Here is a 26,128-nt window from a genome sequence, read left to right on the forward strand (position 1 = left end):
TGGTAATTATTGACCTATATGAGAAACAATAAATTACTTACGAACTACGGCGTGCACACACTTCATTCAACATGTAAACGTCACTACAGATATTCGGATTTAGGTTGACATGTTCGATATGCCTGACATCATTGGTGATGAAGTGGCGCCGAAGAATAGCGAAATTCTGCATGACCCGCTGAAGTGTCGGAACATCGATACTGCCAATGACCTCCTGAAGGCTGTTTTCAGCTCAGCGTTGTCTTTGGGGTTATTGATGTACACCTTTTCTTTAATACAGCCCCACAAGAAGGAGTCGCACGTCTTCAGATCCGGAAAATATGGCGGCCAATCGAGGCCCATGCCATTGGCCACTGGGTACCCCAGAGCCAGACTGCGGTCCCCATAGTGCTCTGCCAGGACATCACTCTCCAACTTCGATGGGGTACAGCTCACGAACCACATCTTGTCGAAATCAGAGTCACTTTGGATAATATGCATGCGCATACTAATTCCCGTCATGCCCAGCGGCCAAACGTGCAGTTTGAAAGTCCTAACGCAAACCGTTCAGAAGTTATGACCATTTTATTTCATATACTCTAGTTCAATAATATTCACCCTGCACCTCACTAATTACAACTGTGTTAAATGCGATAACACAAAGTTCGTAGCGCACATTGCTGCTTTCTTGGAAATTCAAAACACAGGTTTGTATTAGCTGCACTGCATACTTACGCTACGTAAAGGCAAAACGTGTTGTCCCTCTGTGCCACACCTTCCTTCACAATTCGCTATACTGCTCCCTTTTTGCTCCCCAACACCTCACTCACCACATGCTACGTTGCAGTTCGCAATTAGTATGTAAACTTTTTCTTTGGCTTTTTCAATCCTTAATATCACCACAGACATAAAGCGAATCTGTGCACCTGTGATCGAGGAGGAAACTACATCTACTATGATAAGTATATCCGTGGTAGTTGCGGATTTAGTGCTACAGTGATGGTGACTCGATTAGATACCGGAAAATAAAAATTGTGTACTACTAAACACAAGTGCCGTGAGGATCAATATAGTGAATTCTTACTTGGCCACCAGCTGTGCTGTTCAGCGTCCCCCGACCCTTCTGGCGGGAGTGGCCACCAGCACCGATCCACAGCTCCACCTGTAATTACAGATAACGGAGGGTTACAATGCTCGAGACATTGAACAGCCTCCATCTGGCCCTGTAAATGGCATTTGACCAAAATCCAACAAATCAGACTCATAAGCTGGAATATTAATACATGACAAAAAAGTGTGCACAAAGTAACTTGGCTCAAAGTTTTAACAAGTATGTTACCACTTGTAATTCAACAAAAACGGATGTTCTGTGTCAATAATTCCTCGCTAGAGTACCTGTGAAGAAGTAATAAACAAAAGATTAACCCAAGCAGAAGAAGATAAGCCATGTTCTGCAGACCAAATACTTCCTGTCTCTACTTCGATCATGCTCCTTGCTGCTTACGGTATAAGTCCAATATTTCTTTCTACGTTCTTCTTTTACTGTTGTCTTTTTCTTGTATTATATCAAAACAGACTTTTTTTAGTCAATGTAGAATCTCTTTTCTATGAATGTCCTTGTTCTACACAGTAAAAAGACTCTTATTTACTTCTTGATAACTATTCATAGGCCTAGATTTAAACAGGAGTCTGTGCACTCAGTGATGCAGGTTAGCACATATTTTTTCCAATAATGAATAATAGTGTGTAATGGAATAGAAAATGTAAAGTAGGAAGACAATTTTGCCGTGAAATGTCGATGTATGTGGCACTTTGTTAATATTTTACTCTAACAGTATCAATTTTTTACAAGTTTGCTGAAATATGGTGACATATGGGGCAATTTGTTACAATTTTGCTGTAACATAGCGACGTATGGGGGGGGGGGGGGCAAAGTGTCATATAGTCACTATTGTGCAGTAGTGTAAGTTTGTATTATTAGTGAAGAAGACAAATGTTTTGTACTGCAACACAAAGTTTTTACTTTGTCATGGAGGTCGTTATAGTGTTTTACTTATTTTGAAATCGGTTTTAGTTGAGCTAAGATGAGTTTTTGACAAATAATATAGATAATTTAGATGTGAGAACAGCATTGTTTCTTTTGGTGTCAAAATCGGACTATTCTTGCCAACAAGTGAACTTCAAGCTGTAAGGTAGATCAGCAGTAGCGCCATGTGTGTTTTCTAAGTGTACTTCAACTCTAACCATATTCTGGTGTCTTTAAAGTTTGGTACAAAAATCGAACTAATCTACTCAGCTAACACGTAAGATACATCAGTAGTACTAAAATGTGTATTTGATGGGCTAGATACATAATTTAGGTGCAGAAATATTTCAACAGTGAGCCTATTGTTTCTCATAGATGAGTGGGGTGAAAGTCAATATCCAAGCCGTTCCCGCGTGAACTATTTCAATGTGAATAACAATGATTGGCATGAATAATAATAATAATAATAATAATAATAATAATAATAATAAAGCAGTCACTCATATAAATACATCGGCTACACCACTGCAATTTCATAACCACTTCTACAACCCTTTAGATCACATAACATCAATAGATACGAAGAAAGTAAATTGGAAAAAGAAAACACTACATGGCAAGCACCCGTATCATCTAACACAGCCACACATCAATCGAGACGCATCCAACACATAGCTAAGAAAAGGCAATATATACAGTGAGACGGAAGGGTTCATGATTGCAATACAGGATCAAACAATAAACACCAGATATTACAGCAAGCATATTATTAAAGATCCCAATACCACAACAGATAAATGCAGACTTTGCAAACAACAAATAGAAACAGTAGATCACATAACAAGCGGATGTACAATGCTAGCGAATACAGAATACCCCAGAAGGCATGACAAATGTAGCAAAAATAATGCATCAACAACTTGCCATACAACATAAACTAATAAAACATGTTCACACATACAAGTATGCACCACAAAATGTACTGGAGAATGATGAATACAAATTATACTGGAACAGAACCATTATAACAGATAAAACAACACCACATAACAAACCTGACATCATACTCACCAATAAAAAGAAGAAATCAACACAACTAATCGAAATATCCATACCCAATACAACAAATATACAGAAGAAAACAGGAGAAAAAATTGAAAAATACATCCAACTGGCTGAGGAAGTCAAGGACATGTGGCATCAGGATAAAGTTGACATTATAACAATTATACTATCAACTACAGGAGTCATACCACACAATATCCACCAGTACATCAACGCAATACAGCTACATCCAAACTTATATATACAACTACAGAAATCTGTAATTATTGATACATGTTCAATTACCCAAAAGTTCCTAAATGCAATGTAACATATAGCGTACAGTTAAAAGGAAGTCACGCTTGATCAAGGTCCGCGTCACTTTCCATTTTTAATCAAACCTAAGGCCTGAGAAAGGAAAGAAGATAATAATAATAATTATAATTATAATAAAAGGCGTTAAAAATAACAATAATGTTGATTAGTTCAGCACACTTGAAGCTGCGTTTAGTATCATCAGAACTGGATAGGATAACGAAAGAGGAGAAAATTTAAATGACTGGAACAATAGCTATTAAGAAGGAAGAGACATTCAATAGAGGACTCTGCTGACAAGGAGGTGGAAGAATTAGTGGTGGAGGGAGGGTAACAAGAGTGAGCAGCAGATAAGAAGGAATAGCTCTTGTGATAGAAAGTGGGCCATTAACTTTCTTTTGCAGTTTCTCCGATATTTTGGGGAGGATCCACATTTGGTTCCCTGATACACAAAATGACTTACAGAAGATGTTCGTGTTATGGAGTGGTATAGTGAGTATTTTACTTTGTTGAGGGCGAGTATTTCTGCTGGGCTATTGTAATGAACCAGTCTCTGAAAGAGATACAGTGCGAACAGAAATTACCTAGCGATTTAATGATAACGTGTAGATTCTATTTGTTTTCAGTGACAAATGCGAGCAACGTGAGTGTCTTCACTACAGTATTATCATACTTTTTTTTCTCATATGATGACAAATGCATTTGAAAGACAACACCTCAAAATGTTTATGTTGTATAACAATGTTACTGTTAATTTACAGTGGATTTAAGCTAATAAAACAACACTAGCTTTCTTTTCGATACTGGGTGTTGTGGAAGAGAAACCTGGCAGAGCTGGTCGAACTACTTGTACCTGTTTCACTGCAGATGGAATTGTTATAAAGCAAGAACCTTATATAAGCCATCAAATGGGGGTTCCTATTTATAAAAACGCAGTTGATATCCGTTAGACCTATGGCAGCGCCATCTAGGGGGCCAACCATAGCGCCATCTGGTTTCCCCCTTCAAGCTAGACGAGTTTCGTTCTTTGTAGTTTTTTCGTTTGATGCTTATTTCGTGAGATATTTAGCCAGTTCACTATCAATGGACCACCCTGTATAACGGTAAAAGCAATACAAAGCTATGAAGCTTTGGTATCACGTATCGATATCACCTCACAGGCATCGAAGTTGCCGACAGAATTGCAAGTTTCGTCAGACGCGGATAGTGGCCGTGTGTTATCCGGTAGTTCCAATGGAGAACGCCCATAAAGCCACGCCTCCAGCCGCTATGGACTACGAGCGCCCTCTGCCGCCGCGGTAAAGTATGGCCGGCGGCAGCGAGACAGTCCTCTCACACTTGGAGCCTCTTTGCTTCGACTCCGTCGTTATTAAAGGAATTCCATCGTTCGGACTAAAGCGCAGAGACCCTCATTCTTGTTGACAGTGTGATACCTGGATTTATTGCTGCAATATTTGTAATGAGTTTTGGTATGCTTAGCGAAATACAGGTTAAGTAAATCTTCTGTCTACTGCATTAACTTCGCTTATCATTTCTGCTACTGTCCAGCTTTCCTACGATGACAGTTACCTCACTACTCTGTAACTCACCTTACACAACAGAATGTGCATTTTACAAAAAACTGCCAGGTGCATACAGATTTACTGAGACACACGAAGAATCGCTCGGTAGCACTGACAATGTGATAATGAAACAGTCAAAACCCACAGGGATGAACACAGCACAGTTCCAAAACGTAACAACTTTTTCAAAGGACCTATCACAGTACCGTATTTGATAGCCATCTAGACAGCTTAACCTCAGTCATGGAAGACGTGGCAAAAACCCATACTGCCGAGCTTCGCCCCATTTTGTGGAGTAAAACCGTGCATTTTTTAATTGCTAAATCGTAATTTCTTCGGTAATTAATAATGAGACAGCTCGAATTTGGAAGGGGCTTTAGTTAACAACCCAATCTATGACTTCAATTTTAATTCGCAGGAAAATCTACTTCTCATTGACCAAAATGTTAGAAAAACTGAAAATTGCGGGGCTTTATCTCCACCCACCCTAGTGAGTCATGTCATTTTCAAAGAATGTATCCCTACATTTGTATTGAACGGTTTAGGGAAACTGTGGGAGACCTAAATCTGGTGCGGTTTCAAGTCCAGTGTACTAACCACTGCGCTATATACGAGTAACTTTGTAGAATGCATTGATGAACTTACCTCGACCATCACTGCGAAGACAGGGGTAGGCCTTTCCTGCTCCTGTGGACAGAGACAGAAAATATTATTCACCATATTGATCTGCGGCTTATTTCAGAAGAAAATTTTTTAATTCCTTTGACATTACATTTGACACAGCACTTAACGTTTGGCGTAATTCTTGATTTACTAAAACATTCAAACAATTAGTTAAATCGATAAGTTTTGTGAGAAGACAGATGCTAATAAGAAAAAATTCACATGTTTCCCGTCATTATGCACCAGTCGTATTTTTTTCAGGATTTATTTATGTTTTCCGCCAGAATATGTGAAAGAGTGCCAAAAATTGCAGTCGAATGAAGTATCAAGCGTGACTATTGATCATTTCACACAGATTGACGAAATGAGTGATCTCCTAGTCAAGGCGGTGGCACCATACGACAATAGACGACTGGAAAACCGTGGCCTGATCAGATGAGTCACTACTTCAGTTGGTAAGAATTGATGGTAGGGTTCGAGTGTGGAGCAGACGCCATGAACCCATTGACCCAAGTTGTCAACAAGGTGCTGTGAAACCTGGTGGTGGCTCCACAATGGTGTGGGCTGTGTTTACATGGAATGGACTGGGTCCTGTGGTCTCAGCTGCTGTGTCGTCGGAACAAGAGACGCCCAGGGCAAAAGCACCACAGGGGCAAAGATGCGAGCTGGTGGCAGTGCCATAGACACTCGCCGCTTACGCGAGTTCCACCAGCCCTACGAGCGGTACTGAAGATGAAGATATCGACTTTGCCTCGGTCAATTGTAAGCCGAGAAAAATTCGCCAATGACCGGATGACAACGGACAGAAGCCTACTCGCAAGACAAAAGAGTAGCTATCAGTCACTAGGTTATAGCCCATCGTCCAGGGACGATTCTGAAAGGGAATGTTGTTTAGTGAACTCAGAAGTGAACAGACAGTTCTGGTAAATTGCACTTGCTATGTACTGCGAAGTTTATCTAAGCCTAATTTAACCGACAAGAAGAAGATGCTGTGATATGCAAATGATTAGCTTTTCAGAGCATTTACATAAGGTAGGCGCCGATGGCGACACCTACAACGTCCTGACATGATGAAAGCTACCAACCGATTTCTCATACACAAACAGCAGTTGACCGGCGTTGCCTGGTGGAACGTTGTTGTGATGCCTCGTGTAAGGAGGAGAAATGCGTACCATCACGTTTCCGACTTTGATAAAGGTCGGATTGTAGCCTATCGCGATTGCGGTTTATCGTACCGCGACATTGCTGCTCGCGTTGGTCGAGATCCAATGACTGTTAGCAGAATATGGAATCGGTGCGTTCAGGAGGGTAATACGGAACGCCGTGCTGGATCCCAATGGCCTCGTATCACTAGCAGTCGAGATGACAGGCATCTTATCCGCATGGCTGTAACGGATCGTGCAGCCACGTCTCGATCCCTGAGTCAACAAATCAGTACGTTTGCAAGACAACAACCATCTGCACGAACAGTTCGACGACGTTTGCAACAGCATGGACTGTTAGCTCGGAGACCATGGCTGAAGTTAGCCTTGACGCTGCATCACAGACAGGAGCACCTGTGATGGTGTACTCAACGAAGAACCTTGGTGCACATATGCCAATACGTCATTTCTTCGGTGGTTGTTCTGGGCACTGATTTCTCAGGATCTATGCACCCAAATTGCGTGAAAATGTAATCAAATGTCAGTTCTAGTATAACATATTTGTCCAATGAATACCCGTTTATCATCTGCATTTCTTCTTGGTGTAGCATTTTTAATCTCCGGTAGTGTATATGTCTTAAGAGCTATGAGCACTTGTTCGTCTTCGTTATAGTGAGGCACATCTCATCCACTGCAAGCCCTTTCCTGTTATGAATGAGCTCTAGGAAGCAGCAAGCAAATAAGTAAATAAATGAGAACGCATTATTCTGTTGCTACGAAGCATCAGAGCTCCCACTGTAATCCGTTTGCTATTAGATACGCCCTGCGCTTACGAGCCCTCGCTAACCAAGGTGCTCAATATGATGATCATTCATAGAAAGTCATGCTTCTGTCCGACGTCTTAAGAAATCACGTTCCCTCCAAAAACTTCAGTCACGGATTCGCTGGTAGACATTGATGGTGCGATCGTGTAGTATTTATGCATCATCCATGGGGATTGCATACACCAAAGATTTCAAGTGTCCACACAGCCAAAAAATCTTGTCATTAAGATCGGGGGAAGGAGCTGGACAACGTACCGGATCTTCCTGCCCCACCCATTGTCTCTGTAACACGTACTCAGATTTTTCCTGCAAAATGGGCTGCCGCTCCATCAAGTATTAACCACATCTCCAGCCGTTGTTGAATGATATAATCTCTAGAACGACAAACAAAAGACGTTTGATGATGGGAAATGAAGATACCACGCACCTGCCGAAATTCTACGTGCACTAGTTCCAGGATCGTCCTCCACTTGTTACAACAGTCACCCCTCCATAACAGGAATACGAATGGTGCGAGGACTGCTAAGATCCACCATTGTTGAAGCTACATAGAAAGAGCCTGATAGTCCCTGAAAAAGTCGGCTTAATAAGTGTGCCGAGGGCCGGCCGCGATGGTCTCGCGGTTCTAGGCGCGCAGTCCGGAACCGTGCGACTGCTACGGTCGCAGGTTCGAATCCTGCCTTGGGCATGGATGTGTGTGATGTCCTTAGGTTAGTTAGGTTTAAGTAGTTCTAAGTTCTAGGGGACTGATGACCGTAGCTGTTAAGTCCCATAGTGCTCAGAGCCATTTGAACCATTTTTTAAGTGTGCCGATTGAACCCGGAGTTATGAATGTTTAGGACTTGTACTTGACGGTTGTCTCCACTTGCCATACTGTAACAGAAGGTAATGTCTGCCATGTCCTGCGTGTAATAATAGGTCTCCATTACACTGGTAAGTGCAAAGTTAAAACTACAATATTAAACTATTTCACAAACTTATAAAAACAGAAACTGGTTCCATTAAAACTAATGTGTGCGTTGCACTTACCCAGAAATGTGTATATGGCTCACAGTAACAATACAAATGTTTACTGCATGCTGTGTCATGGACAATGACAGAGGAATGCCTCCGCATTTGTGTACTGCATTCTGGCGGTCATTCGCAACAGTATAAAGCTTGCTATAGTAGAGATATGTTTCAGAGTAGCGGAGATGAACAAGTGTTCATAGGTCTTAAAATATAAGTTTTAGAGCCTGTTGCATTTATTAAATCAATGTCGGAGACGAAAGATGATACCTGACTCTTGGTGTGTAGTGAAAGCGATAACAGTCTCCAAAAAGTGAATTAGAAATGCTTGTGAAAATTACAGAGCAGTGAGTCTACTGAACACTGGTAATAATTTATATGCAATAATAATTAATAACAGACTGAAAAGAATAGCTGACGCCCAGTTAGTGAAGGATCAAACTGGTTATAGAAGGTTGATCATACAGTGACAATATTACAATAGTGCAGGAGATAATTTAAAAGAGACGAAAACATAATTTGGAGAAACACATTATATTTGTAGATTGTGAAAAATCCTTCAATGGAGTGAATAGGTACGTGTTGTAGAGTAGAATGTAAAGACGAGATTATCTTCAACAAGAAAGAGAAAAGGAACAATAGCAGTTAACACAGGAGTATGACAAAGTGCCTTCTCTCACCCACGTAATGATATATATATATTGACCAGATTGTTACAGAATGGAAACAAAAAGCTAAAAATCCTAGAAACTCAGATTTTTGCTGACGACCAAATAATTTTACAAAGGACAGAGGGTGATTTACAATTTGCTCTACATCGCTTGGGCTTAAACGGCAAACTCTATAACTCGAAAATACCAGGAAATAAAATAGAATTTAGGGCTTTTAAAGGCAAGTAGGCAGTGTATTCTGTAATAACGCTAAATGGAAATTCGAACATATGTTTTAGTATCAGTTATTAGGATGTGATTTATCAATATGATAAGACATCTCCAATTAGTTAAACATGTTTCAGAAGATATGTGGCACCTTACATAGATCATTACCCACTAAAACCACAAAGACAACAAGACATAATTCTACAAAATAATGGCAATACCTATGCTCACATATGGAGATTTTCAGCCGCGCGGGATAAGCCGAGCGGTCTTAGGCGCTGCAGTTGTGGACTGTGCAGCTGATCCCAGCGGAGGTTCGAGTCCTCCCTCGGGCATGGGTGTGTGTGTTTGTCCTTAGGATAATTTAGGTTAAGTAGTGTGTAAGCTCAGGGACTGATGACCTTAGCAGTTAAGTCCCATAAGATTTCACACACATTTGAACATTTTTGGAGATTTTCAAGGAAAGTAAAAGGATGTAGTCTTATACATCAAATAAAGTATTCAGAGATAAGGAAAGAAAGAAATTTTGCACAAATGAAAGTATAAAGTATGGGATGACAAAATGGAGGAAGTATATTGAAAGAATGAATGCAGAAAGAATAGTTAGGTATGTGACACACTATAGAACTAAATGAAAGAGAGGTACAAGAAGGCCAGCGAAAAGATGTCTTTTGTGAAGATGGAACAGGCTATAAGCCAATGCCTTGAAGTTAAAAAGAAGAAGCGTATTAGATCATTCCATATGTTAATGGATACCACTGAACTGCCGGCCGGTGTGGCCGTGCGGTTCTAGGCGCTTCACTCTGGAACCGAGTGACCGCTACGGTCGCAGGTTCGAATCCTGCCTCGGGCATGAATGTGTGTGATGTCCTTAGGTTAGTTAGGTTTAATTAGTTCTAAGTTCTAGGTGACTGATGACCTCAGAAGTTAAGTCGCATAGTGCTCAGAGCCATTTGAGTCAACCACTGAACTTGCGTGGTAATATCGTAGTTATCTGTTGCAGGCATGATTCATATTCATGACGTCATTGGGCCAATTCAGTTGAATGAGTACATTCTGTTGGTTCAGAGATCCCACACAGGATCGTTAGCACATAAACGCACATGGCTAATGTGGTAGAAATATAAATTTCCGTAAAATACTCCTCTGTTATCTGGCATCTAGGCCTGTGTCTTTTACAAACATTTCTCCTTTCATCTGGTAGCCAAACTTAGGATGCCTTTTATCCCTATCACAAGAACCAAAAGTTAATAATTTGCTTTTCGACACCTCCTCCCTTTCAAAACAGCTGCAGAATTAAAGGTGGAACAGAGATTTTGGTCAAATCAGTACTGTAAGAAGAAAGGAGAGCCATATGGAGATGACGTAAATTATGCTTATGATGGCACATCATTTGTAAGAATGAAGAGTTGTAGTACACATAGAAGAAATTATTTTTAAGAAATAAATAAATGGAACTACAACGCAACTTTTGGGTTACTGTACCAGAAGACTATAGTGTAGGTCCATTTCTTGGTATCACATGCTAAGCAATTACGAAAATCAAACAAAAAACTTTCATTGCAGCAGCGTACCGAGTGCTGAAGCCGCTGCAGAAGCGATGAGCAAGGCGAGGGTGATGACGTATTTGGCGGCCATCTTGCAGATCAGTAGGAACTGTGGGTGCCGTGCTCCTTGTGTGGTCTCGAGACAGGAAGTGCCTCTTATATGGAAGGCACTGCTGCGTCACCAGCACGAAAACTTGCACCGCCTGGCGTGATTTATAGGAACACAGAGTGAGGCGACAGGCTCTGTCCTCACACGAACAGCTGTTATCTTTGCAACCCACGTAGCTAGGGATGTAAAACTTCACATTTATCAGCAGGAAAATAACTCTTTCTTTCTGTAACAAAACACCATCAGTTACATTAGTCACTTATTCCTAAGTGTTATGACTACCTGTATTCTCAATCATTGCATGACTCATCTGATAGTGTATGATTCGGTATAGCGGTTTTTTTATTTTCTCTTTTATTTACTAGGCACAACCTTTTATTTTAGTAACAGTGTAGTGTACAGTACCGCCGTTGGTATGGACCGTTGTATCGACCCTCGTATCGTACATGCTTTTGTTTGTTTGGTTAGAAGAGCTCAGTGTCAGTAGACCGTCAGTGAGAGAGCATTTCGATTTCCCGCTGCTAATAAGGCGAGTACACCGTTCGTTTGTTGCATATTTTTACGAGCTTAAAACATGAGCGACTGCAGTAATGGATAGGAACTGTGATTGTTGTGTACAGATGGAAGCTGAGTTGGTGACCCTTCGCTCACACCTCTAGGCTGCGTTGGCTTCCGTCACACAGCTTGAGGCTGCTGCCAAGGTGCGTCACTTTGGGGGATCGAATGCAGGGATGCGAGGAACGTCGAGCACGTCCCACGTTTCCTCGGATCGGTCCACTGCTGTGACCGCCCCGGGTACTGCCTGCACTGAGGTTGCCCTTCACCCGTGGTCGAGAAGGAGATCATTCCAAAGTCTGGCAGACAGCGAAAAACTTTCCGAGGGGCCGATGTAGGGCCTCCCCGATTCGTTTGACGAACAGGTTTCGGACGTTATCTATGGCTGACGATGTCTCTGAGCCGGATGCAATCGTACACCCTGTTCCAGAGGAAGCGTCTCGGCCCGCAGGGTCTGGGCATTCACAGAGGCTGGATTTGCTGGTAGTTGGGAGCTCCAACGTTAGGTGCGTAGTGGGACCCCTTAGAAATATGGTTCCCAAGGAGGGGAAGGAAGCCAGTGTGCACTCCGTGTGCATTCCAGGGGGAGTCATTTCGCATGTGGAAAGGGTGCTTCCAGACGCCATGAAGAGTACAGGGTGCAGCCAACTGCAGGTGGTGGCTCATGTCGGTACCAATGACGTGTGTTGCTTTGGATTGGAGCAGATTCTGTCTGGTTTCGGGCAGCTAGCGGAAATGGTAAAGACTGCCAGTCTTGCTTCTGAGATTAATGCGGAGCTCACCGTCTGCGCATCGTCGATAGAACCGACTGTGGTCCTTTGGTGCAGAGCCGAGTAGAGGGTCTGAATCAGAGGCTAAGGCGATTCTGTGATCATGTAGGCTGCAGATTCTTTGACTTGCGTCATCGGGTGGTGGGTTTCCGGGTTCCGCTTAATAAGTCAGGAGTCCACTACACACAGGAGGCGGCTACACGGGTAGCAGGGGCTGTGTGGGAGTTTTCTTAGGTTAGAGGATCTTAGGAAACCACAGAAGGGGCGTCCGTCTAAAAGTGGGCAGGTAAAACACAGTAAGGTAGTTGTAGAAACCATTGGTATTGTAGTTGCAAAATGTCGTAGCTGTGTTGGGAAAGGACCAGAGCTCCAAGCCCTAATAGAAAGCACTGAAGCTCAAATAGTTATAGGTACAGAGAGCTGGCTAAAGCCGGAAATAAGTTCAGCCGAAATTTTTTTCAAACTATCTAACAGTGTTCAGAAAGGATAGATTAAATACAGTTGATGGTGGAGTATTGATTGGCGTCAGAGGTAGTTTGCCGTGTAGCGAAATTGAGGTAGATAGTTCGTTTGAAATCGTATGGGTAGAGGTTATACCTGACAATCGGACTAAACTGTTAATTGGATCGTTTTATCGACCCCCGACTCAGAAGATATAGTTGCTGAACAGTTCAAGAAAACTTTCTCATTTCAAATAAGTACCCTGCTCATATAATTATAATCGATGGTGACTTCAATCTACCCTCGATATGCAGGAAAAATTATACTTTTAAAGCCGGCGGCAGGCATAAAACGTCATCCGAAATTGTACTGAATGCTTTCTCAGAAAATTATTTTGAACAATTAGTTCATGAGCCCACTCGATGCGTAAATGGTTGCGAAAGCATACTTGACCTTTTAGCAACAAATAATCCTGGACAAATAGTGAGTATTGTGACGAATACAAGGATTAGCGACCACAAGGAAGTTGCTGCTAGGCTGAATACCGTAACACCTACAACCATCAAAAAGAAACGCAAAGTATATTTATTTAAAAAATCTGATAAAAATGCTCTTAACGCCTTTTTAAGAGACAGTCTTCACTCCTTCCGATCAGATCATGTAAGTGTAGAAAAGTTGTCGAATGTTTTCAAAGAGATAGTATCGACAGCAATTGAGAGCTATATATCACATAAATTAACATGTGATGGCACTGATCCGCCATGGTACACAAAACGGGTCAGATCGTTGTTGCAGAAGCAACGAAAACAGCATGCCAAATTTAAAAGAACGAAAAATCCTCAAGATTGGCAATGTTTTACAGGAGTTCGAAATATGGCCCGTACTTCAATGCCAGACGCTTTTAATAATTTCCACAACGAAATTCTGTCTCAAAATCAGGCAGAAAACAAAGAGATTCGGGTCATACATAAAGCACACCAGTGGCAAGACGCAGTCAATACCTTCACTGCACGATAACAATGGTGAAGCCACTGATGACAGCGCCACTAAAGCAGAGTTATTAAACACGGTTTTCAGAAATTCCTTCACCAAAGAAGACGAAGTAAATATTCCTGAATTCCAATGAAGAACAAATGCCAAGATGAGAAACATATAAGTATATATCTTCGGCGTAACAAAGCAGCTTAAATCATTTAATAAAGGCAAGATTATATACCAGTCAGGTTCCTCTCAGAGTATGCTGATAAAGTAGCTCCATATTTAGCAATTACATACAACCACTCGCTCACAGAAAGATCCGTAACTAAAGACTGGAAAATTGATCAAGTCAGACCAATACACAAAAAGGGAAGTACGAGTAATCCGCTGAATTACAGGCCTATATCACTAACGTCGATTTGCAGTAGGGTTTCAGAACATATACTGTATTCGAACATTATGAAGTACCTCGAAGAAAACGATTTATTGACTCATAGCACGGATTCAGAAAATATCGATCTTGTGAAACACAACTAGCTCTTTATACTCATGAAGTAATAAATGCTATCGACAGGGGATGTCAAATTGATTCGATATTTTTAGATGTCCAGAAGGCTTTCGACACCGTTCCTCACAAGCGTCTTCTAACTAAACTGCGTGCCTACGGAGTATCGCCTCCGTTGTGCGACTGGATTCGCGAATTCCTGTTAGAAAGGTCTCAGCTCGTAATAATAGACGGAAAGTCATCGAGTAAAACAGAAGTAATACCCGGTGTCCCTCAAGAAAGTGTTATAGGCCCTCTATTGTTCCTGATCTATATTAACGACATAGGAGACAATCTGAGTAGCCGTCTTAGATTGTTTGCAGATGATGATGTCGTTTACCGTCTTGTAAAGTCATCAGATGATCAAAAGGAGTTGCAAAATGATTTAGATAAGATATCTGTATGGTGCGAAAAGTGGCAATTGACCCTGAATAAAGAAAAGTGTGAAGTTATTCACATGAGTACTAAAAGAAATCAGCTAAATTTCGATTACGCGGTAAGTCACCCAAATCTGAAGGCTGTAAATTCAGCTAAATTCTTAGGGATTATAAATAACCTAAATTGTAACGATCGCATAGATAATACTGTGGGTAGAGCAAACCAAAGACTTCGATTCATTGGCAGAACACTTAGAAGGTGCAACAGGTCTACTAAAGAGACTGCTTACACCACGCTTGTCCGCCCTATTCTGGAGAATTGCTGTGAGGTGTGGGATCCGCATCAGTTGGGGCTGACGGATGACATCGAAAAAATACAAAGAAGTGCAGCTCGTTTTGTATTATCGCGAAATAGGGGAGATAGTGTCACAGACACGATACGTGAATTGGAGTGGCAATTATTAAAACAAAGGGGTTTTCGTTGCGACGGGATCTTCTCATGAAATTTCAATCACCAGTTTTCTCCTCCGATTGCGAAAACATTCTGTTGCCACCCACCTACTTAGGGAGAAATGCTCATCACGATCAAATACGAGAAATCAGGGCTCGCACAGAAAAATTTAAGTGCTCGTTTTTCCCGCGTGCCTTTCGAGAGTGGAACGGTGGAGGGACAGCTTGAAGGTGGTTCACTGAACCTTCTGCCTGGCACTTTATTGTGAATAGCAGCGTAATCACGTAGATGTAGATGTCGAAGGATTTTTTGTTGACAAATACCAAGTGAGTTGATGATTAACTTACGGGCGTGCGGCTGTGTAATGCCCTTGACAACTGTCTATATTTTGACAGGTGAACACCTTGTCTTTTGAAAACAGTGAAGTGGAATACCCGTCGAAATATATGCGACTGTCGATGACGTTTACCCAGCTACATTACTGTAACTTTGTTTGAATATTCGACACGCCAGGTGCGGCTTAATTTGCAAATTAAGTGAATTGGTTGCCCAGACAAAATCCAAATCTGTGGCGCTTTAGCAAATTGAATGGCGCAGCACAGGGCCGCTCTGACCATATACGTTGCATCCTACTGTCTTCTGTAACAAAGTGGGCTACACCACGAAAATTATAAAATAAGAGTTATTGTTTTAATAGCGTGGTACGTAAAGAAGGTATATGTAATTATTTTGTATGACTGTATTCCAGTGAATTTTTAGTGGACAGCTGATGACTGTATTCCAGTGAATTTTTAGTGGACAGCTGATGACGGTATTCCAGTGAATTTTTAGTGGACAGCTGATAATAATAAACACAACAGTCACCTCTCGGACTTAGTGTTCCCTATGTTCAAATTGCCTGCGCCATCAAGGGAAAAGCGCTGGCAAACCCACTTATACAGTTGAAAGAATGGTTAACGCAATTCTGGCAGCCTGAAACAAGTTAGATTTCACGAAAAGCTGATGTCGTCCAGACGTCATTTCCTCCACACCCGATTACACCAAACGTCAATGACTAGTTGCCTACTATCAAGGTCGCTCTAAGACTATAATTGTCACTAATAATCACAAACAGCGTAGAAGAAAGGTCATTTTTCTGAACTGAAGTTGATCGAAAACGGGCTCAATATTTTGGATTCACTCACTACTGAAAGCGAAATTTTAAAACAACCTCGTTTTTAAGGCATTATTAGTGGCTTAATTAGTTTGAAGTATATCTACAAACCAATAAGCCATCTAGGTCATTTTCAACTTTAATTTCAAGGCTCATTATTTGGAAAGAGTGCATTTTAGTTCTACACAGGTAAAATTTGCTTGATTGATGCATTCCTTGTGTCATCTTAGTCATCTTAAGAAATATATTTTCTTATAAATGCTGTTTGTATTATGTCCCACAGCCAAGAGGTAAAGTCTGCAACTAGGGACTCTTAGATTTATGGGCTTTCGGATATGATAGTACTCGATGCTGTACTTCATGGCTACAAGAGACCAGGCATACTCGTCAAGGTTCACACTGACCACATCCAATCACCACGAGAGAGGACCGCCGTATGCACGTCGTAGCCACTTCACACCTGTGCCTCCCATCTGAGAACAAGTAATGGACTCTTTCCAACAATCTGTATGATCTTTCACCATTGGTCAGAGACTAGCAGTAGCTGGGCTAGGGAATTCCCATCCCAGGCATAGGCTGCCAATAACATCACAACACAAACGACTACGTTTGGAGTGCTGCCATGATCGCGATGCATGGACTGCTAATTAATGGCGTAGAATTTGGTTCAATGATGAATCGCAGTGCTTCACACGTCTGGATGACCATCGTTAGGCAGTGTGACAGCGACTGGGGAGAGATCCCATTCTTCCAATATTTTGGAGAGATAAAGTGACTTTATTCCTGGCATCATGGTGTGCAGAGCCATCGGGAATGCCTTCAGGTCATGTTTGGTAGTGACTGAGAAAACTGACAGCAATTATATCCTGTGCCCTCATGTGTTACCTCTCATGTGACAGCACCGTGGTATCATTTTTCTATAGCACAATGCTCGCCCCCACATGTCACTCTTCTCTATGAACAGCATGCATGATGTTGAGGTGCTCTTGTGGGCAGCAGAATCCTCAGACCTGCCTCAATAGAACATGTGTGGAACCAGCTCAGATAACAACACCATCCCAGTCCCATCGTGATATCAAGGACCAGTTTCAACAGTTGTGGGCGAGCTTGCCACAGGAGAGGTACAGTGGTTTCATGTCACTCTTTTCAGCCGAATAAGTGCATGCATGTAATGGATGTATACATTTTGGCATAATTTATGAGAAGATTACGTAAATGAGCTATCATTTTCAAGGTCGCCCCCAACCCATCTGGTCAACGCCACCCCTTCCTCCACCACATCTCCATCCCACTTGAGGGAACCAGTTTACGATGTCACAATATGGTGTCCAAGGCGCCAGGCTACGATGTCACAACACAATAGTGGAAAAAAATGGCAGCAGAAAAATGGCATGCTGTGATACCAGATAGTTGTTGGCACAGCATTAACTTACTCTCACCACTTACCGACACATGTGGTATTTACTGGAAGATTCAACAAGATGAAATGCTGGTAGAGATCAAATACCACCCTGTGGAGAAATAAAAAGAAGAATACGAGTGTCACACTCAAATATAAGTACTATTATTAAACATTTCCCCTCATTGTTCATTGCACCTGAATGTGCAGATACTTACGTTTTTCTTCTTTCCAACAGAGCAACAGCCCCCTGATGCAGCACTACCTGGCATGTTGGAGAGGGATGTAGAACTGTTGAAGCATCAGCACCAGTTGTTGAGCTGCCTCTGGCACCAGCGGCCTATCAGATTTATGTGGTCAGGTCATGCAGCCATGTACATTTACACTTTCTACGCCACTGCAGCAGCCCACCAATGTCATACCTAATTTATCGGATTTCAGTTTTCCAACAAAAAATTTATCATGCACCTTCGAGTCTGCACCTCAGTAGTGATAGCAGCATTCCTGTGATATATCTCAGCAGGACGTAAAAAAACTCTTCTTCCCTGAGTTCCTACTATGACAAATATCGACACTGCTCATTGTACATTTACAACAGCGTATCTCATCTATTACCGTGATGTTATTTTCTGTGACATAAAATCTTAACATGACTCAGAGGAAACATGTGGTTGTGACCATGTCCTCAAGTTATGAGGTGAACACCCTGGTAATGTTTGAAAATCTTCAGTTTAGCGGCATGTAAGTAGTGCTTTCATCCTATGAATGTTAGCGATTATGTGAGAATTTTGCGAAGGTAACTACCCTTTTTAGTGCTCAAATAGATTCTCTTTTTCTGGGATATCACCGATACACAAACAATTAAAGTATACAACAATGAGAATAATGCAGAGTGCACTCACTTTCAGTAATTAACAATCAAAAACTTGATGAGTGCAAGCTAAGCCATTGAGCGTGGCTTTGAATACGCATCACAGGGAGTGGGAATTGTATATGGACTTTTTGGAAATGTATGGTATGTACTTATAAAGCTCACTAATGAGAAAACTTCAGATGACGTTTTCACTAGTAATTTCGATATGTGTTGTGCTTTGGTTTGCAGTATGTATGCTGCAGCATCACTGCCAGATTTTGATAAAGAAACACATGCATATTTGTACATATTCATATACAGTGAAATGTTAACTGAAAATAAACAAGCAAATAAATGAATATTTTTCTCTCTAAACTGTCTTTCACGTCAAGCGGACTACCTACAGTTACAGATATGTAGCCATTGTAGCTCAGTGAATAGGATAGCTAAAAGGCAATTATTACCACCCTCTCAGCTAGACTAGCTAAGTTTTTAAAAGAAAAAAAACGTATATATGAAAATATTATTTTATTTGCTCCTTTTTGCAGCCCTCAAGGCACATTTTAATAGGAGGAGGTTAATGAATTTGACATTGAGCATTCAAATCGTAATGTTTATACAGGGAGACAATTAGAAAACTATATGAAAAAAACATAAATTAGTTACAAACTACGGCGTGCATAAATGTATATGCCACTACAGATATACGGATTTAGGTTATGGAATCTTCGACATGCCTGCCATCATTGGTGACGATGTGGCGCACACGAATAGCGAAATTCTGCATGACTCGCTGAAGTGTCGAAACATCAAGGCTGCCGATGACCTCCTGCAAGGATGTTTTAAGCTCAGCAATGGTTTTGGGGTTATTGATGTACACCTTGTCTTTCATATAGCTGCATAAAAAGGAATCGCATGTGTTCAGATCCGGATAATATGGCGGCCAATCGAGGTCTATGCCAGCGGCCTTTGATTACCCCAGGCCTCAGAATGCGGTTGCCAAAGTACTCCATCACTACATCAAACACTCTCCTGGTTGGATGGGGTCGAACGCCATCTTGCATGAACCACATCTTGTAGAAATCAGGGTCACTTCCGACAATGGGGATGAAATAATCTTCCAAAACCTTCATGTACCATTCAGTAGTCACCGTGCCATCAAGGAATATCGCACTGATTGTTCCGTGACTGGACATTGCACACCAAATAGTCATCCATAGAGGGTGAAGAGACTTCTCGATCACGAAATGCGGATTCTCAGTCCCACAAAACCGCCAATTTTTTTTATTGACTAACCCATCCCTATCAAAGTGGGCTTCATCGCTAAATCAAATCATACTGACATCGGAGTCCTGTTCGTCAGTTCTGTGAAGAGTAGTGTTGGGGAAAAACAACTGCTGTTCTATGACCCTGGGGCTTAATGGCTGATAGGTTTGAATTTTGTACAGGAAGAGATGCAGGTCTTCAACAACAATTTGTCGCAGTATCTCCCAGTTGATTCCCACCTGTTGTGCAGCTCGTCTGATCGATTTCCAGGGGCCGGTTTGAACCACAGCGATGTTTTCAGGCGTTTTGACTCTTTTAGGTTGACCAACATTTCCAGCACTGTCATCACGGATACTACTCATTCTCTCAAATATGCGAATATAATTCTTGATTGTTAGCACACTTGGACGGCGGTCTCCAGCTTGAACTCGGTCGCAAACTTCCTTTGAGCTGCAGTTGAGCTGTTATTGCTGGCATGGTAGGCCTTCACAAGCTGCTTACCCTCAGACATTTTCATATACAAACGGCCGACAGGAACAAGGCCCCTGCACATGCACATCCTAATTATCGTGATGCCTCGCGTCCAACAGTGCAGTTTGAACGTCCTAACGCAAGCCGTTTAGGAGTTATGACAATTTCATTTGACGTAGTTCAATTATTTTCAACGTGTAACGAGGTTCACACATAAAAATAAGCACATTACTCTGAAAAACTTGAGATAGTCATCAAAAGCTGTCTACAGTATCACACAACAATGGTATCAGATGTTTTGGGAACAAATAATAGCTAATTGTGTTCAAACAGCGATGATTTTCTGTAAGTTTCCTATAAATGCCAAGGATCACCGTACACACAATCCTCGCTTTATGCCATTAGAAGATGTAGTAAGCATTGACATCTTCCTGTTCATTCACATGGATCTGTAGTCCTCCAGCAGCAGACATATTCAGGGATAAATAGTTGAAGAATCCTCAAAAGTCTGAACTTCATAGATTTCTTGAAAACATGAGCATCATGCAATCATCGCTCTCCTGTATCAGTGATTTAAAGGTTGTGTTCAAAGTACAGGCTGATGCTTCAGTGTTCGGAATTGGCAGTATATCTTCGCTGCCCTCACTTAAATTCAAAACTAATACTATCGCTCTATACTTATCAGGTTTACCACCAAGTATCATAACCTTGTTTATTTTCAACAGTAAATGTAACAGCAAGAGTGACAGATATGAACTGTCTGTAGAACCCAGTGCATACATTGTTTTATACCTGGAAACAAACGTGATACACACATTCTTTCTGTTTTAAATTGGATACATGGTAACATGAAACTTACGTTCACAGGTTGAAGAAAACACGCTGCAAGTCGAGTAAGAGCTGTCAAAGTAGTGAACATGTTAAAAAGTGTTGCAGCAATGCAGCTTCATTTAAGTATTAGTAACTGTGGTAGAATGTGGTGATAAAATGTATGTGCAAATCATTTACCTTTCTCCATACAGGTGAGGAAGAGCCGTCTTATGTGAAAGTAATGTTATTTAACACAACATATACTTTAAACAACAGTTATAGTAAACATATCAGTGTCAGAATGATGTTTGGTCACGATTGCTACCCAGTACTGGCTTTTAAAAATCCTCAATATAGTGATACAAAAGCATGATTTCCCTGGGTGAGTGGGTTGAAAAATATAATGCTTCAATGCATATTGTAGCCATGTTCAACGGAAGTGATCAAGCTTCCTCAGTGATATTACAGTCATATGATTTCTGCACCAAATTCCAATGAACAGTTACATTTTTATATGAGAGAGAGTGCACTCATAAAATAACTTCCCATAAGACAACCTACTATTCTCAACTGGAATTTCCTATCCCAATTCTAGACAGATTGGGCACAAAAGAACAAAATTCTACAAGGGCCTATGAGCACCTTTTCAGGAGGGCATAAAAGATGAGTAAACAAATTACACGAATGAAAGTAGAAGGGTGGGCCGCCATCAGATCAATAGCAGGCTGCATATTGCCCATGAGCCATGGTCTGAACTTCGCCGCACTAGACAAATGACTCAGCTGACAACTGGATGTGTACAGAAGCTACGAGGGAATGTGGACCAAGCTGATGGAGTTAGCACTGAGATCTCAGCATCTATCGAAAGAAGACATTGCTCAACTTCATAATCTTTGCAGGACACCATTGTATGCAAATATCAATGAATCAGCCATCCACATGTAGGCCCACAACCATGCTTTTATTCAAGTATATACATATAGCCAACAATCTGTAAAAGTTTATAAATAAAAAATTTTAAGAGACACACGTTCTTTACTTCCCTGTAAAACTCCTTCATGTTAGTCATGTGGTTATCACCATGGCTGTGTGGACGAAACACCCCTATCACAAGGACATAGTAACGAACTGGTCCTGCAATACTACCGAAGACCAAAAAAAGGAGAAGAATGGAACACTCCTCCCTGGTATACACTGAAGAGCCGCAGAAAGTGATATGCCTGGCTAATATAGTGTAGGATGTCTGAAGTACTGCTGGAGGGAATTGACAACATGAATACCGCAGAGCCGTCCATAAATCCGCCACTCTGTAACAACCTGGAAGTATGGCGTGTCGCATTGTCCTGCTGGAATTGCCTAAATCCGTCAAAATGCACAATGGACATGAATGGATGCATGTAATCAGACAGGATGCCTACGTACGTGTCTCCCGTCAGAATCGTATGAGGATGTATCAGTGGTCCCTTATCACTCCAACTGCAGACGCCCATTGCCATTACGGAGCCTACACCAGCTGGAACACTCCCATGCTGACATGCATGGTCCATAGATTCATGAGATTGTCTTCATATCCATATACGTCCATCTGCTCAATACAATTTGAAACGAAACTCGTCAGACCAGGCAACATGTTTCCAGTCGTCAACAGTCAAATGTCGGTGTTGACGAGCCCAGGCGAGGCGTAAAGCTTTGTGTCGTGCAATCATCAAGGGTACACGAGTGGGCCTTCTTGTCCGGAAGCTCGTAACGATGATGTTTCGTTGAATGGTTCGCACGCTGACACTTGTTGATGGCCTAGCATTGAAACCTGCAGCAATTTGGGGAAGGGCTACACTTCTGTCACTTTGAACAATTCTCTTCAGTCGTCGTTGGTCCCGTTCTTGCAGGATCTTTTTCCGGCCGCAACGATGTCGGAGATTTGATGTTTTACCGATTCCTGATATTCACGGTACACTCGTGAAATGGTCGTACAAGAAAATCCCCACTTCATCGCTACCTCGGCCACGCTGTAGCCCATCTCTCGTGCTCCGACTGTAACGACACGTTCAAACTCACTTAAATCTTGATAACTTGCCACTGTAGCACCAATAACCAATCTGACAACTGCGCCGGAAACTTGTCTTAGATAGGTGTTGCCGATCTCCACGCCTAATTCTGCCTGTTTACATACCTCTGTATTTGAATACTCATACCTATGCCAGTTTCTTTGACGCTTCAGTGTAAATTTTGAAATCAAACAATAGGGACTGACAGTGACCGTATACATTTAAAGCATTTTCAAGCTTTAAAATTATGTGACCTGAAGGATATCATAAATAAAGTGTGTAATATCTTACTGAAAGTTAATTTTCTTTCATTGTGCAACTTTCTACAGCATTAAACATACATATTTAATTGAACGAAATATATTTTGTGAAGAAAACTGTATTATTACGAGTCCAGAGATCTATAATTGAGCCATCAATGATGACAGACGCCTCGCCCAATGAGTTACCACGCTTTTGTTCACTGCTACATCTCCACGGACATTCTGCAAGTGCCTGCGTGCATCTCCGCATTTCTGGTTTTCCTCCAAGAGAAACTCAGTGATAGCTCCCTGCTTGGAACGCATCTCCGTTACAGATCCCATTTTGAAGGCTGCGTATAGCGCTGTCACCTATCGGAACTTCGTGAAACTTTGGGGGCTGAAGCGGGAATATTCTAGGATGTCCAACAACAAATTTCTAATCTTTTCATTAGTAATTGGTCGAGAAAAAAAAAATTGGAGTACTTACTGAATGCCCCAGGTATTAATATATCTTGAGATTACTGGAATCGCACACAGTACAAATTTCTGATTATTGATAAAAAATATGGAAAAACTTCGAGGTGTTTCTCTTTTCTCTTAACTTAGTATAAATAGTAATGACAGAGATAAGTACATCGATATCCATAACTTTTGTATCCAGCCTGGAAGGCGGCGCGTGGGTCTGTTCCTGAAATATGACAAAGAGGCCGAATGAAAGGAAGCGAGTAGGAGCAGGTGAGGTAAAGCTTTCGGAACTGGAGTAAAGTAAAAGTGGTTTTACTATAGTATAAGCATATGCAAACATATTACATAGCTTTAGGTGATGAGCACGTAGGTGTGCAGCCAAAGTCCAGATAAGGAAGTCTCAATAGCAAGCTAAGCTGAAGCGATGGTTCTCGGCTGTCTGCTCTTCATGAACTGAGCACAAGTGTAGCGGCGCTCGTAGATCTGCCCAGGGAATCATCGTAGGTCGTACCACTCACTCCTTCTGGCTCCTGGATTTCTCCTTACCATCTGCGCCCGTCCTCTCCTCCTCTCCCCCACCCTCACCTACCTTGGCCTCACCATTGACCATCATCTCACCTGGCTCCCTCAACTCTGCTCCATCCAATCCAAAGCCCACAACCGCCTCCAACTCCTCAAACTCCTCTCTGGCCGGACATGGGGGTTGCAGCCCTCTACCATCTTCCACACCTACAAATCCTTAATCCGTCCCATCCTCTGTTATGCCAGTCCTGTCTGGATATCCGTCCCCCCCCCCCCAAATTCTATCAGTCCCTCCAGATCCTCAAGCACCACGCATTCCGCCTCTCCTTCTGCATACGCCTCCCATCCCCTACATGGATCCTCTACGATCTCATTCCTTTCCCCCATCTGCTCCTATTCCTCGAACATATCCACATACTCTACACCTCCCGCCGCCTTGATCCCCCTCACCCCCTGGTTGCTCCTCTCCTCTCCAATCCCCGCTCTCTGCCATGCCTCTACTGTTGTGTCCCCCCTACCCTCCATCTCTACACCCTTCACCTACTTTCCCAAGGTGACTTCTGTCAACTCCCCCTCCTGCATGATGCCCTCTCTCCCTCCATTTATCCCTCCTATCAACTCTGATCCTCACCCACCTCCTTTCCTCTTTCCTCTCCCCGGGCTCCCTCTTCCCCCCTTTCCATCGTGTTTTCTCCCCACATAAACTCCCTCTGCCTCGCCTCACCCCCCCGAGTCCTTTTGTATACCCCTCCTCTGCCTTTCCCCACTCCCTGTCACGTCTGCCCAGCACCCGCCTCCCCTCTTTTTGGTTCTCGTCCTCCATTGGCTCCTTTCCCTCCTACCCCCACTTCGTTTTTTCCTCTCCTTTCCCCCTTTTCTTTCCCATCATCTGTCCAGGTTCCCCCCATCTGCCCTCGGCTGTGGTATATCATATTTGTGCCAATTTTTTCATGCAGTGTTCAAGTGAATGTTCAGTGTTGTTCGTCTTTCCAAAGTGTTGCGAACAGAAACCATGCTGTCGCTGGGTGTAAATTTTATATCTTTTGCGAACAGAAACCAGACTGTCGCCTTTTTTTTTAAAGTGTCTGTGTATTCTTTTCCTGTCTGCTTTATATGTATTTTATTAGCATCTCAACCCTTTGTTTCATGTTTTAAGTTCCACTATTTTCCGCCATTTTCACATTTAAGTCACCGATTTTCTCGGCTGCTTTTATTATTTATTATCTTCATCTTTTTAAAACAAATTCTGTAGGCTGAAGAGCGGCGTACTAAGCTCCTGCCAGCCCGCCCCTTCAGGGGGAATCGAAACTCAATAAAGAAAAAAAAAAAGATCTGCCCAGCGTCGGCTAGAGGGCGCTGTCTTCGGCGTAGATCTTCCACTCTCGTAGTGCCAACCTACGCTGTGGCACTGGAACTATCGATGCCACAATAACATCATGGACCAATTCGCACGTAAGTCAAGTGTTCAGCCTGAAAGGAAGGGGATGTATTCGTAGAACATTCATCTTTACATGGATGCAAATATTGAAAATATCAATTGAAGTCATACACAGTGTCCAGTCGATCATCGAAATTCAGTCTGCGCTCTTGCTGCGAATATTCTCAGAAATCAAGAGAAGCACGTGAATGCAGTAGCTAAGTACCTCTACATCTACATCTACATGGATACTCTGCGAATCTCATTTAAGT

The sequence above is a fragment of the Schistocerca serialis genome, chromosome 2, assembly GCF_023864345.2.
Source record: "Schistocerca serialis cubense isolate TAMUIC-IGC-003099 chromosome 2, iqSchSeri2.2, whole genome shotgun sequence".
In the NCBI taxonomy this organism is placed as follows: domain Eukaryota; kingdom Metazoa; phylum Arthropoda; class Insecta; order Orthoptera; family Acrididae; genus Schistocerca; species Schistocerca serialis.